Here is a 15,511-nt window from a genome sequence, read left to right on the forward strand (position 1 = left end):
ACTAGAAGAGCAGGGGCCAGCTGGGCAGTGAGTAAATCAACAGAAGTGCACTGAATTCACCAGTGCTGTGCTGGTAGCTGCTAAGTGAGGGTTTGGCTGGTGGGATTGGTTCTCGGGGCCTGGTAACAGCTGAGAGCAATGCAGAGCCATGTTTATACAGGCAGCTTTAGCATTGTACCTACTGGGTGAGCTGGGCTGACAGGCAAAGTGCTCCACACACCATAAGCCTCTCAGGAGCTGTGCATGAAGCTGTACTTCAAAAGCACCTGCACTTCCCACATGTACCAGAGCCCCCCGCCCCCCCTTCGCCCCCGCCTCCCATGGCCATTATGACTAGACTAGGCTAGAGGCAGCCAGTTGAGGCCAGGGCAGCAGGTGCCAGTTTCAGGCAGCATCAAAGGCAGGCTGGCAGCACAGAGTCTAGCCACATAAGCTGGTACCAGGATCATATAATTGCTGCTGTTCAGCCTCATGGCTGGCCTGCAGCTGTACGGCAGCCCATTCCCAACTGCTTTGCATACCACACCCCCCGCCCCCCCCCCGACAACTTCCCCACTTGTGAAGGGGCCTTGGGTCATTTGTAGGCCCTGCCAAAGTGCTTAAATATACAGGACTGACTACCCCTACAGAAAGGCAGGATTGCCATGCAGCTAGAGGAAACTGAGGCACAACGGTTACAATGGTGGTGGTGTTATATGAGTGGTGCCTGACTGGTGGTGTTATACGAGTTAGGCAGCCAAAGTGCAGTAACGTCCTTAACGTCCCTCCCCCACTAAATGACAATTGGCCCTCCAAAGCATATATCAAATCTCCTGTAGCCCTGGGACCTAAATGCAGGTGTTCCAGGCCTGGTTTAGCTGGACAGCCAGCCACCCCTGCTGAGGGCAACAGAGAAAAAGCTGAGCATGGCTTTTAGGGTGACCATAGTCCCCATCCTGAATATGGACTGGGCGGGGAGGGGGCAGCTCAGCTGTGGCTGACAAGGGCTGCCACCCCAGGGGCAGCGGGGCATCCCCTGGGCCTCCCGTGCTCCTCCATGCCTTCCAGGAACAGAGCAGCCACGTCTGTGTGCTCCTGGATTCGCCAGGTATAGGGCAATTAGCCACTTGGAAAAATAAATCAGGCCACCTGCCTAACACCTGAAATCTGTGTGTGTGTGTGTGTGTGTGTGTGTGTGTGTGTGTGTGTGTGTGTGTGTGTGTGTGTGTGTGTGTGTGTGTGTGTGTGTGTGCGCGCGCGCGTGAGGGAGAGGGAGAGGGAGAGGGACCAGCTACACAGCAAATGTTAAAATGGTATGTGCAGCAGGGCATGGAGGCACAGTCGTGGGAGGGGCTAAATGGATGCAGGCGAACCTGGGACATCCCGCATGGTACTGGGGCATAGGCAGCAGCCTGCCCAAGCCCACTCAGTCCCTTGCGTCCACCCCAACCGGCTCAGCCCAACCACCTTCAGCATCCCCCACCCCATAAAGCCCAATTCAGCCTCTAGCCCTGCGCCCTCCACCTCACTCCATGTTGTGCCCCAATGTCACCAGCAGGCCAAGCTTGGCGTAATTGGGGTGGGGCATAGAGGCTGTCGGTGGGTAAGGCTGGAAAAGCTGCACCCCCCCCCCCCGGCCCATTCCCCTACTCTGGGCCTCATGACTGTAGTAATACCAGCCTGGTTTTTGTGGGGGGGGGGAACCTTCATGTCACTGCCATATGCATGCCCCTCCCCCATCTCAGTTCAGCCCTTCCTCCGCACACAATGCTGGGACAGCTCACACAGGTTCCAAATGTACTACTGCTCTCGCTCTCTCTGCCTCGCTTGCTGAGGCAGCCCCTCTGGGTCAGTGTTAATCCTTGGCGCACACAGTTTGTGGCTGGGCTAGGAACACTTGCTGGGCCAGTATATGCAAGGCCATTGGTGCCACCATCCAGGCACCTGTGCAAGGGGCGTATGGCACTGCAGGTGGTGGTGGTGGTAGTGCAGAAGGCATAGTAGACTGCAGTGTGAATGGCTACCATGCTATTGCTGCTGCAGTGCTGGCAAGACTCTCACTGGCTCTACAGCTGTCTCACAGGGTTAGCTGTGTTAGTCTGTAGCTTCACAAAAAGAGAGAAACAAGCAGTCCTGTGGCACCTCGAAAACTAACAATTTTTATTTATTAGGTAATGCACTTTTGTGGCTAAGACCCAGTTCATCATGAATCTGCTGAAGTGGGTCTTACCCACAAAAGCAAATTGCCCAATAAAGAAAATTGCTAGTCTTTCAGGTGCTATACGACCTCTTGGGTTTGAGTCAGGACCCTCTGCAGGCTTGATTCAGCCAGCAAATGGCACCACTTCATCCAGAAAGGAGAGGCTTGTAGCTGTGCATTGCTAGCGGTGTGGCTGCAGCTAGCATTGCATTCAGTGCAAAAGAGTGTATGACCACGTTACGTGGTTAACAAACATCAGGAACAGGCGTTTGCTGAAGGTTAAGCGACCACCCTGTCAGGGCATCCATGCAGCGGCTTGCACAATGGCAAGAAAACCAGCACAAGCTGGTGTGCAGTCCAGACCTGTGCTTACCCATGGCTTACAAGGTAAATGATGCCATTTAGTTTGAAAAACAAAAAAAATCTTTTCTTTGTAAATCGGCCCCTTTCATGTTCCAGTACCTACTGATGGCGGCGTGTCCCATTAGCCAATCAGCCTCGCCAGCTAGCAAGTGCAGCAGGACTTGTAGCTTTAGCATATGCCAGTCTCTTCACCACTCAGCTTTCATTTTCCCAGCAGTAACTAATAGGTAGTAACTTTCTGAAGTGAAAAGCGGAAGGTGCTATAGAAAGTCAAAGGCTTATTATTAATGTGCTTTAATGCTTCCTGTCAGGGTCAGCACTTTTTGTAGAATGAGCTTAATGGTGGCCTGGATTTCTGTAATGCCAGGGTTAGGAGGTGACTGGGGGAACAAGGAGCCAGAGAACCTAGTCACGATTCCTGCTCACTATTCCCTAACAGGGACCATTACAAAAAGCAGGTGCAGGTTCTGGGTTTTGTCTTTTTGGTTTTTCCCCTTCTCGGTTCCAACTTTTCCCCTCATTCTGCTGACACCAATAACTGGCGTGACCATATTTCTCTGTGTGGCATATGGGACACCTGGTATAATTACTCATATTCAAGCAAATTCATCAACAACCAGATCAATGCAATACAAACATTCAAATTAAGATCACGTTGACTGAGCCCCACCATTAAAAGAAACGGTGCATAGCTGGACTCTTTTTGTTTACTGGCTCATCTTTAAGGCTTTAGGATCTGCATACTGAGGGTTTCTCTCTCTCTCTTTCTCTCTCTCTCTCTCTCTCTCACACACACACACACACACAACTGCCTCCCACCATGGTGAGCTGTGAGACACACGCTCCTACACCACTCCCTTGCACACGAGGGATGCCTGCTTGGCACACTCACTTTGCATGCCCTCCTGGGCCCCAGGGAGGGACCTGTCTCTCCTAGTACCTTTCAGCAATGGGGGAGGAGGGACAGGGGAGAGGAGGAAAGCATGTGCAGTCACATGCCTCCCAGACTTCTGTCAGCAGTTAGCACCAGAAGGTGGCCAGCAGCAGCCTTTTGGCACCCTGCAGAGGAGAGAGACTGGGAGCTACTTCCAGGCCCAGGGGAGGAGGAGAGGAGAAGGGGTGACCTGGCTTGCATACTTCCAGAGCTCATCACCACTTCACTCCTCATCCCCTGGAGGGCAGCAGCTTGGGCTTTCCTGCTCACTCAGTGCTGAAAGGCAGCTACCACCACCAGGCTGTGGGCCACATAATCCAACTGCTGCCTGTCCTCCAATAGGAGGGATATGGCCACCCATGCAGGATGCAGCTTCACTCCCACCACTAACCTTATACATTTACACCCATTGTCAGGCACTGCCCCACCCCCATGCTGCTGATGGATGGACAGCAGGCGAGCAGGGCTCTAGCCATCAGCAGGGCCCGCCCATACTGATGGGAGGAGACAGAAAATACAGGCTAATTTGCCTATTTAAGGAAAAGCTGGAATACCTGAAGGGCTTAAATATGGTCCTGCACCTTTAAAAATGGGACATCTGGTCACCCAACTAATAACTCAACTCTTCTGGTATTAAAAGCAAACACTGACCTGTTATACTTCCCTGATCTGGCTGTGAAGGGGCCTCTGTCAGTAGCAGACAGAGGGCACTACCGTTAGGCTGGTTAGTCAGCGCAAAAAACGTTTTGAAAGCGGTTTCCAACTGCAATGCACACCACGGTGTCTGACCTTTATTCAGGCTGGTTGTTCAGTGTTAGCTTCCCAGTGTTAGCCACACAGGATGGTCCCCCACACGCCCCTTTCCCTGGGGACACATGGTCATAGAATACCTTTCACATGAATTAGGTGCATAAGGCCCATTTTCAAAGCTCATTTAGGCATTGGGCCCAGCTCCTTAAACATACTGGAGCTCTTAACTCTCAATGTGCCTTTGAGGCTCTGGGCCACTGGTGCTTAATTCAACGGGCATCAGACACCTAACTGCTTTTGAAAAATCCCCATAGGTGTCTATCTGCATCTAGGCACCTAAATGCATTTAAAAACCTGTCCCTAAGTACCTAAGGGATTTTTTTCACATTGAACTCAGTTGGCCATAACCTCTTAAGTCCCATGTGCCTTAGGCCCACAGCCTCAAAGATGTAGAACCTAAATTACTTGGCGGGGGAGCGGGGGGGATGTTTGAAAATGTTACTTTAGCTTTTCAAAAGTGTGCGCCCAAAGTCAGGCTCCTGAAGGTGGCGTTAGACTCTGCAGTACATTGACTTGCTTTTCCAATATGCTGCTTGTACGGCATTAGTGGTCGTTTTGGGCACTCAGCACTTAGCAAAGGAGGTCAAAATACTTCCACCTGGAGCCTAGAGTTAGTCTCTCATTTTTTAAAAGCTTGGCCTACAAGTCTGACTGCCCTGACCCGTTGCTGCCTACCATGGTTAGGGACACCCATGCTGTACCAGGATTTTCCAGTTCATGCAGATGTGACTGCACAGCATGACTTTGTGGAGCCTCTGCATGTAGCTTAAGAATTCTATTTTATCCAGTAAACTCTTTGCCTGTAGCTTTATTGGCCAAGAACGTCCATTGTGTATGTGGACTTGTAGGTGGACTTCACCCTTATATGTTTGCCTCCATAGCCTGACATTCCAAGAGAACTACAACAATGACTAGTGCTGTATCTCTACAGGGCTAGCAAGTGGTGTTATATATCAGCAGGCCACTCTTTAAACACAAACACCCAAGCCAGAAAGTGGATACTTACTCAGACAATCTGCTTTACCTGGGGAGAGGTCACCTGGCAGTGAAGTCACCTGATTGAGATCTGGGTTCAGCTGTCGAGGCAGGACAGGAGGTCACATTGCAGCAGGAGACTGAAAACTTTTCAAAAAGCTCTGTATGTGTCATCATTTTCATCCTCCCTGCAAGACAGAAGGCACTGGGGGACTGTGAGGGGATGCTGCCCTTGAAGGGTGAACTAGAACGAGGGACAATATATTCAGGGTGGTGGTGGTTTGTGAAATGATCTTTATATATCTTAGCTAATTATGATTAGAAACCTTGATTCGTGTCCCTTCAGTGCATGACTAACCCACACTGATGAGCCCTGCAACCTGGCACTGGAGAATTTTCCAGTGGTGTTAATGTGCTGTCATGCACTGGTTCTGTCCCAGGAATCAGCACCACCACCATGCCAGATGGAAGGTGAAATGCTGAGATATGAACATTCAGGCCTTCCTTTGTAACACAGTGGCTGTAATTTGTGCCTATGAGCACTGCACTAATGTCTATAAAATGCTGGTAAACATTACTGGTAAGAGTATACTATACCCGGTTGCTTTATCACATGCCCTCTGTTGTTCCATTAGATACTTTCAGAAACTAAACACTAATGCCCGGTGGTTTTTAGAGTGTGAGGCGCCTCAAGCTCCCTGTTTATATAATATTGAATACTGACATGAGTCATGACATATATAACTTCCTTGAGCAAATACTGCATGAAAATGTATACACACATTCTGTTCCTCAGTATTATAGTTACACAGATTCATATTATGCCTGCTACAGTTTCACTTTATTTTTACAACCCTAAATAAAGCTATGGCTTTATGTAACCACAGTTGGAATACCGAAATAAAACTAAGTGTAATGTGGTGTCCATTAACACAAAAGTTTTTAAAATGGAAAATGCCTTATACTAGGCCAGTTTAAAAAAAAAAACCTCGTTGGTAAGTTCCAGGCCATCCCTGGCTGATGGCCCTTTTCTATGCTCCACTTTTAACTTTGGATAGTGGGATGGGTTTGAGCCATTTTTTTTCAACATTGGGGCAGGTTCATCGTTTTTGGGAGACACAATCAGATGTGGCAAAGAATGGGATCTTGGGTGAAAGGCACACTAACAGCACTCCTATTGTGAGCTAGGCGGAGTCACTATGGGTAGCCTGGGAATTGGCCCTCTGTTCTGAGGAGCCCCTTATGTGCCAAACTTTTACGAATAAAGAGGAAGCGCCCCAGTAGATTAAGTTCTCATGAGATGCATGGCATGCAAGGTGTTTCCATTTTTAACAGCTTCAGTCACACTGCACATACTCCCTACTATGTCCTAATATAATCTTGGCTCTGTAACTAGAATCTGAAGCAGAGTAGCTTTGCTCTCGTTCGGTAATGGGAATGTCAATCCCTTCATGCACCCCTGAGAGCTAGCTTCAGGATTTGCCCCTCAAAATGAAGCCTGGTGAAAATTAGGCCTATGAGATCATACCTAACTTTGAGATATATATATATATATATATATATATATATATATATATATATATATCTCCTAGCGCTTGTTTTCTCCTTGCCTGAATTAATGGAAGTGTTTTTAACTTAAAAAAAGTGTTACATACTCCATCTAGTGTTTTACCTGAGGAATGAGACTTTGAAATGTAGAAAAACTCCTCTATGGCGAGCTCACTGTCATGAAGAAGTGGGTCTGTCCCACAAAAGCTCATCACCTAACAAATTATTTTGTTAAAGTGCTACTGGACTGTTTTGGGTTTTTTTTGTTGTCACTTTAACCAGTGTCCCCTGGATTTTATTTATTTATGTGTTTGGATGAATAATTTGACCCTTCTGTCTTGCATAAAAAGAACATTAACGGCTTTGGCTGATGAGCTTCTGATAGAAAGCTGGGTCAGAATTTAATTGGAAATTTATTCTAAACCACTCCTCCCTGCAGTAAATTCTTTTAAAATTGGTTCAAACGAACAAGCCCTGTCCCAGACTGCACTCAGGATCAGGCTTATTGTGCTGGGTGATGCACAGCTGCACAAAAAGATGCTCTCTGTCCCAAATAAGCTTACAACCTAGTCAAACTACACTATAACAGAGCCACTGCAATAGGTTGTACATTTTCCAATTAGCTACCAAAGCACGTCATTCAGCTGAGCTGAAGTGCATGGCCATTGCAAAGGCTGAGGTCCTCTGTCTGCCATCTCTTCCTATTGCACCTCCTGCAGATTAACAGAGGGGAATCCCACAGTTTCAGACCCTGGTCTGTTAGAGAAGAGCTAGAACTTCCCCCATGTGACTTCCCAGCAATAGTGAGCTTCCCATCAGCTCTCCCAACTCACCCATGCTGCCAGCTCTCTTCAGGCACTTGGCTACAGCAACCAATACCCAGGAGAGCTGTTTTTCCTGCTGATGCCCAATATCCTGTGGGGGGCACAATTATGAGGCCTATGAGAAGCTGTTCCTGTCAAGGGCCCCTCTAAATTTTTTCAACCATGGGCAGAAAATTTTGTCAGTGCACCAACGCAGATGCAGATGTGCACCCACCAGTAGAAACATGTACTGCTGGCTGTGGATGTTGCAGGTGCTCCACTAACCAGCTGGACGGCTCCTGAATCTCTCCTAGGCAGCCACCCACGTGCTCATCTTACAGGGAACACTGCCCCCGACCAGCCTCATGAAACACCTCAGTGCATTTTCCCTTGCCATGTGTACCCAGATCCTCTTCAAAACGTCTTCAGAGGTGCATGGTAGTGATGTTCCCCCTAGTGCAGGGCAACAAGAGGACGCTCCTCCAGCAGCTTCTACTCTGCAGGACCATATCAAGACTACTTCAAAAGCTATGCAGAGCTTCACACCAAGACCTTTTCATAGATTCATGGAGTATGGAAACTGGAAGGGACTTCAAGAGGTCATCGAGTCCAGTCCCCTGTCCTCATGGCAGGCCCAGGAGCCATCTAAATCAGAAGTAGGCAACCTGTGGTCCACTGGGCCTCCAGCTGCAGCCCACAGACCTCCAGCTACCTCCCTCCCCCATTCACTTCTCACACACTGGGGAACCAGAGCCATGCACTTCCTTGCTCTTCTCACTCCTTCCTAGCATCTTTAGAGTACGCAAATTGCCTGGTTTGTGCACTGTCTGCCCACTGTCCCCCACTTCAAACTGGAATGCCACAAATCAGCTGTTCACAGCAGTCCTGCTGTGGGGGGCAGGGAGAGGAGTGGGGACAGAGCACAAATCATGTGTCATACACTGAAGGTGCTGGGTGGAGCAAGGAAGTGCGGGGCTCTGGTTCCCCGGTGCACGAGTAAATGCGTTGGGGAGTGAGGGGCCATGGGAACAAGCGGAACCCCATAAGCTGTGTACTGCTGCAGCCCACTGTGATGAAAGAGGGCAGCACATGCCTATTATTAGTGGCTGCCCATCATTGGTCTAGATTATCACGGATAGCTGTATATCTAACCTGCTCTTAAATACATCCAGTGATGGAGATTCCCCAGTGTTCCTAGGCAATTCATTCTGGTATTTAACCACCCTGACAATTAGGAAGTTTTTCCTTATGTCCAACCTAAACCTCCTTGGCTGTAATTTAGGCCCATTCTGTCTTGCTTTCTCATCAGAGGTCAGGGAGAACAAAATTTCTCTCTTGTCCCTGTAACAGCCTTTTAGGTACAGTACAAGTTCCCTCTAAGTCTTCTCCTTTCCAAACTAAATGAACCCAATTCCTTCAGTCATCTCTCACAGGTGATGTTTTCCAAATCTTTAATAATTTTTGTTGGTCTCATCTGGACCCTCTCCAATTTCTCCACATCTTTCCTGAAATGTGGTGCCGAGAACCGGACACAGTACTCCAACTGAGGCCTAATCAGCACTGAAAGGAGAGAAGAATTCATTCTTGCATCTTGCTCACAACAATCCTGTTAATGCATCCCAGAATCATGTTTGTTTTTATTTTTATTTTTTGCAAGAGTGTCATACTGTTGACTTATATTTAGCTTATGGTCCACTATGACCCCCTAGCTCCCTTTCTGCAGTTTTCCTTCCTAGATAGTCACTTCTCATTTTGTGTATGTGAAACTGAGTGTTCCTTCCTAAATAGAGTACTTAGCATTTATCCTCATTAAACTTCTTCCTATTTAACTCAGACCATTTCTTCAGTTTTTCCAGATCATTTTGAATTCTGACCGTATCCTTCAAAGCACTTGAAACCCCTCCCAGCTTGATAGCATTTGCAACCTTTCTAAATATACTCTCTCTATGATTATCTAAATCTTCAATGAAGATATTGAAAAGAACTGGTCCCAAAACAGACCCCTGTAGAACCTCACTTGTTATAACCTTCCAGCCTGACTGTGAACCATTGATAACCACTCCCTGAGAATGTTTATCCAACCAATTATGCACCCAACTTGTAGTAGACTCATATAGATTACATCTCCCTAGTTTATTGATAAGCCAGTCATATGAGACCGTATCAGATGCTGTACTAAAGTCTAGGTATATTATGTCTACCACTTCCCCCTTATCCACGAGGCTTACTATGCCATCAAAGAAAGCTATCAGATTAGTTTGACATGAATTGTTCTTCATAAATCCATCATCTTAATATCTTCCAGCTGTTTGCAGATGAACTCCTTAATCATTTGCTCCATACATTTTCTTGGCACAGAAGTTAAGCGATCTAGTACCCTGTAACCTTCTTGGTAAAAAGCTGAAACAAAAATGTCATTAGGCACGTCCACCATTTCCACATTCTGCTATTGTTTCACCATCTTCATTGAGCAATAGGCCCACTCTGTCCTTGGTCTTCCTCAGTTTAGTCTCTAGCTAGATGAGCTACTTTGCTTTGCTAATTTTGCTCCTACATATTTGCTTATATGATATTGTGTACATCTTTTGGTGAGGCAGAGACTGCAAGCATGTCCCTGGAGCCTTAGGAAATTCAACTTGAAGATTTCATGTTGGGCAGGCAATGTGGTCCAGTTAACAGACCACTAGAATAGGTGTGAAAAGATGTGTCTCTGTTGCTGACATTGATGTGTGACTTTGACCCAGTTACCTTGCCTCTGTGTTTTGGTGTCGTCGTCTGTGAAAGAGGCTGATACCTTTGTAGACTTTGAGATCTATGAGTAAAAAATACATACAAAGGAGGCAACGATATAACAAATATAACAATACTTGTGCTAAAAAAATTAGGAAAGGCAGCTGTTCAAAATAGTTTAATTTTGTCAATGACTACAAAACTAGGATACCTTCCTCTTAATTATGCAGGGGCTGAGCTGCATTCCAACTGCCTTTATGTCCACACACACACAACAATTTTACAAATCCTGGATTAGACAATTAGCAGACTCAAGGCAATCATTCCTCTCTCTTCACCATCCTGCAAGTTACTGCCAGTTCTCAGACCCTTGCACCGGTGTGCAGTGCTCAGCCAGCTAGTTGAGTGCCCTCAGACCATTGCCTTAGCATGGTCCCCAGGCATATTGCATCCACCTACAGCAAGCATGGAGCCTGCAACTAGCTTGAAAAAAAGCCAAGGTCAGTGTGGTGACAAATCACACATGGCATCAGAGATGGTGATGTATGAAACAAATGATGATATTCTGTAGTGCAGGGCAAAACCTAGGCTGTGGAGCTCAGCCTTTTTGGAAAAGTGCAACTTTTATTCTCCTTTCTAAGGTTTACTGAAAATCAGAGGTGTAAAAAGTACCCAAAAAGTTACTTGAGTAAAGTTATTAAAGTAATACCCCCTCAGATCACTTATATGACCCTGCAAAATTAATGGCATTTTATGCTGGAATTTATATAGGGCCTTATTAGTACTAACAAAATAAGAAAGAGATCCGTATCTCTGGTTACAGCCAGAGAAACTGACTAGCCCCTATTCTTCAAGCGAGTCACTGGAAGACCTCAGGTGAGAGCTCAAGACTTTCTGCACTTGTCAGCTGATGTTCATTTCTCTATCACCACAAGCCCGCTAACTCATGCAGCACCCCTCTGGGCGAAGGGTTGGAAATTGTTCCCACTTTTCTTTGAAATTCCTCAAATACCACAGAAGGCAAGGAGGCTTCTGTGACTAAACTAAGTCACTTGGCAGTGATAGTCTGAGTTCCTGAAACTAATCCCACCCATCAAATGCCTTTCGTTCTGATATTTATACAGTGAAACCTGATGTCTGGTATCAAGTCAATAAAAGGGATGATGTTCAGTAATTGAAGTGCCAAATTTATTCTGTCTTAAAATAGCTAGGTTGGGAATTCTAAATATTTTTTATTGCTCTATGCCTTCATGCGTGAGATGGAAAAGCAAACAATACCACCTATTTATTTAGGGCCGCCAATGTTTGTTGCTCTGCTGCCACAGCAGTCACAAAGAGCGATTAACAAACCTCAGCCCAGAGAAGCATGGCCACTAATGTTGCTAGTGCATCAATAAGAAAGTAAATTAAACAGAGTGATGATGACTTGGCTGCCGTAAATAACACAAGAAGGGAGGTGATTAAGGTTTGCAACTGGGAGAAGAGGCCAAAGGCAGAAGGAAATGAAATCTCATTTTTATTTTTCTAAATGAATATGAAAGAAGAGAATAAATCAAAATCAGCATAGTTCCAGCAGAGTTGCATCACCTTTTCCTCATCTCAGGATCTGGCCCTACAATGGTTAAAAACTCTTTCTTGGCTGTGTGTAAGAAAGTAAGCGGATTCAGAGCAGCAATTTAAACAATTCAAAGCAGCAATTTAACTTAACCATTTCTTTTGGCTAAGACTGAGTATCAATTATTTATTTCAGACTCTGTCCCAAAGAAAGAAGGCTTGTTCAGTGCACATTCTGATATACTACCAAGAAAGGAAACCACAAGGCTACATTAACCCTTCACCAGACTTCTATCAGGCACAGGAATTACACTTAATTAATCAACTTTCTTTTTACTGTGGCTTTTTACATCTTCTCTCCCTTTTGCAGCCAACAGGAAGACACTTCTCTGTCTATGGCCCTGTCTACACTACAAAAATAACTTTGAAGTTGTTTACTTTGAAGTACAACTTCGAAGTAACAGACTTTGGAGTTGAGCATCTCCATGCACTCTACTTCAAAGCTGAACTTTGAAGAAGGGCACTATTGCGTACCAGGGAATGGCATAAGGACTTCGAAGTTGGGCTCCTTTATTTTGAAGTAAGGGAAAACACATGTAGACTCTCTGCTGGCTACTTTGAAGTAGTGCCTAACTTCAAAGTTGACTTCAAAATTAGTTCCTAGTGTAGATGCACCCGTTATGAGTCCCTTGTGTCTCCTTTCAGCTCTCCATACCATTAGCATGCTCCCTTTTCACTTCTCTGCACATGTCTCCCACCAAGACACTCCCTTCCAGTGCTGTCTCCTTCCCCATTCCCATGCCTTAGCCTCACCAAAACTCTCTGGCTGCTGCCTTTTACCACAGCGTATGTGGTTAAGGTGTTCATTCTCTCCACAGCCCTGGGAGGTAAAGAAGGACCACGAGCCTGCTTGGGGGATGGAAAACTGAGGCACAAGGAGTAAGACCTTCAAAGGTATCCCAGGCAGCTAACAACCAGATACGCAGGCACCCAAATAAAGTATAGGCTTCAGTAACACGGAACTCTTGAGGTGGAGTTCAGAATTGAACCTAGACGTCCGAGTCCCAGCCTAATGCCTGAATTATCCTTCTGCTCTGTTTTCCATATCCAAGACTTGGTGGGAAAACATTTACAGAGTTACCCATTCCTTTCTCCTTGTTGCTCATACCTCACAGCAGGGCAAGAAAACTAGTCAATTTAGTTCATGAAAGAGTAAATGAAATAACTTGGCACATAATTAGAATGCTAGTAAACACACACACACACACACACACACACACAAAAATGATTTTCAATGAAGTTTAAACACTCTAGGAATATTAATGAATCCTCATGAGGCACAGCACCCAGCATTATAGCACTGCTTCCCTGCTGTAGGTGGGGAAACTGAGGTATAGCTATGTTAGATGGCTTGCCTACAGCTATATGGACATGGAAGGAAAACAGCCTCTCATCACAGACATTCCACTGGACAAAATGGTCTCAATTTGCTTTTAGAAATACAAGCACAAGACAGGAGGAAAATCAATGTGAGCAAGTGGTAAATGGACTGTTTGTAGAGTGAAGCATTCTTTATTCCACTCGGGAATTGCAAACATAGTGGTATAAGGAAAAACAATCAAGAATTTGACAGTGCCATTTTCGCGTGCAGCTCAACAACAAATAAGCAGTTCATTAAAGCAAAAGGCTTTGTACCAGTAACTGGAATGTGCCACAGTTGGCAGCAGTGTGTTATGGACCAGATGAGAGCTTAGTGTTGTTCCTCCTGAAGGCAGAAAGGTTCTGAATGGTTGCAGCAGCCACATCGTGTGGGAAGCTGCCTTCTGTCTGTAGTCCGGTGCTAAGAATTGCATTTTTTGATACCTTATGTTAACTCCCATCACATTCTACTCCTTCCCATCCAGCCAACCACTTTGTTTCACCAGTTCTAAATGCTCCAGGGCAGGGAATTCCACTTACCATGTGTCTGTACAGCTCCTAGCACAATGGAAACATGGTCTGATTTAGACCTCTAGATCAATGTTGCCTCTAACTTTTTCCATCCAAGCATGGCATACATTTTGTTACAGGTGTTGAGGCTTGTGCAGCTGTGCACTGCCAGTAGAAACACATGCTGCCAATTGTCGGCCCTCTGCTAATCAGCTGGGGAGCACTTGAATCTCTCCCGGGTGTCCACCCAAGTGCTCAGCTTACAGGGAACACTGCTCTAGGTGCCACTGAAGTATTCAACTATAAGACATTCCCCATAGACATGAAAAATCTTGGACACCCTTATAAACTAAACAGCAAGCCCCCTCAGCTGCTGCTCCCTGCATGTAGGAGAGAGCACACTGTGTGCCTCCTCATGATCCTTATCGGAGGGGTAGCCGTGTTAGTCTGGATCTGTAACAGCAACGAAGGGTCCTGTGGCACCTTACAGACTAACAGAAAAGTTCTGAGCGTGAACTTTCGTGAGCACAGACTCACTTCATCAGATGCATCTGATGAAGTGGGTCTGTGCTCACGATCAAAACTTTTCTGTTAGTCTATAAGGTGCCACAGGACCCTTCATTGCTGTTACATGATCCTTAGTTCACCATGCGCTATATAGCCTCCATATAGCCTCTCACACCTGAACATGGATTCTTACTCCACTTCCTGTCCAAGACTGGAGCAAACATTCTTTCATGTCTATTTTCTGTCAGAGAGCAGGCGGGAACTACCTCTACCAGTAGCACCACCACTCTGGCACGGGGTGAGGAGAAGTTACTTACCTGTGAACTAACTGACTCGAGATGGGTATCCCTGTGCATGCGCCACATAAAGTGCCTTGGCTCCCTGCACTTATAATCAGAGATTTTTCAGCAGGGGTATCTCCCCCACCTGGTGGTGGTGTGTATGTGGTACTCTGCTCGTGCTTGGAGTGACTGTTAACTGTGGTGTGCCACCCACCATTTGTCTGTTCCATCTCTATCACAGAAAAATATTACAAATCTGCAAAAAGAGGAGGAAGGATGGGTTGTGGGGCACCCACAGGAACAATGATTGGGATGCCATGAAGGAATGTCCAGGAGGCAGCAGCAGCTCTGGTGGAGTGTGCGCATGTATTACTTGTGGTCTCAGGATGTTATTCAGTTCATAGCAAAGTCTCATACACTGAGAGATCCACTTGGAGAGTCTTTGGAAATAGGGTGTCCCTCAGAGTGTTCTGTAGTTGATATGAACAATCCTGGAGACACACATGAAAATGGTGTTCTTTGCCGATAAAAGGCTGATCTGATGTTGAGCATGTGGAGTCTGGTGTGTTCTGCATCAGATGTGGTTTTGGGAAAAAACTACACGTAAATATAGTGATGGATTGATAGGAAATTATGTGATTTTTGGTAGAAATTTTGGGTGTAGTCTTAATGTGACCTTCTGGCTCTATGATCCTTGTCCAGGGCATCCACCCAAGTGCTCAGCTTACAGGGAACACTGCTCTGGGTGCCCTTGCAGTATTTAACTATAATAAGTTTCCTGTAGACATGAAAAATCTTGGCCTCATAAACCTCATAAACCCACCAACACCTCGCCCCCCCTCAGCTGCTGCTCCCTGCATGTAGGAGAGAGAGCACAGTGTGTGCCTCCTCATTGTCC

Source organism: Carettochelys insculpta, chromosome 7, assembly GCF_033958435.1.
Source record: "Carettochelys insculpta isolate YL-2023 chromosome 7, ASM3395843v1, whole genome shotgun sequence".
NCBI classification, from domain to species: Eukaryota; Metazoa; Chordata; order Testudines; family Carettochelyidae; genus Carettochelys; species Carettochelys insculpta.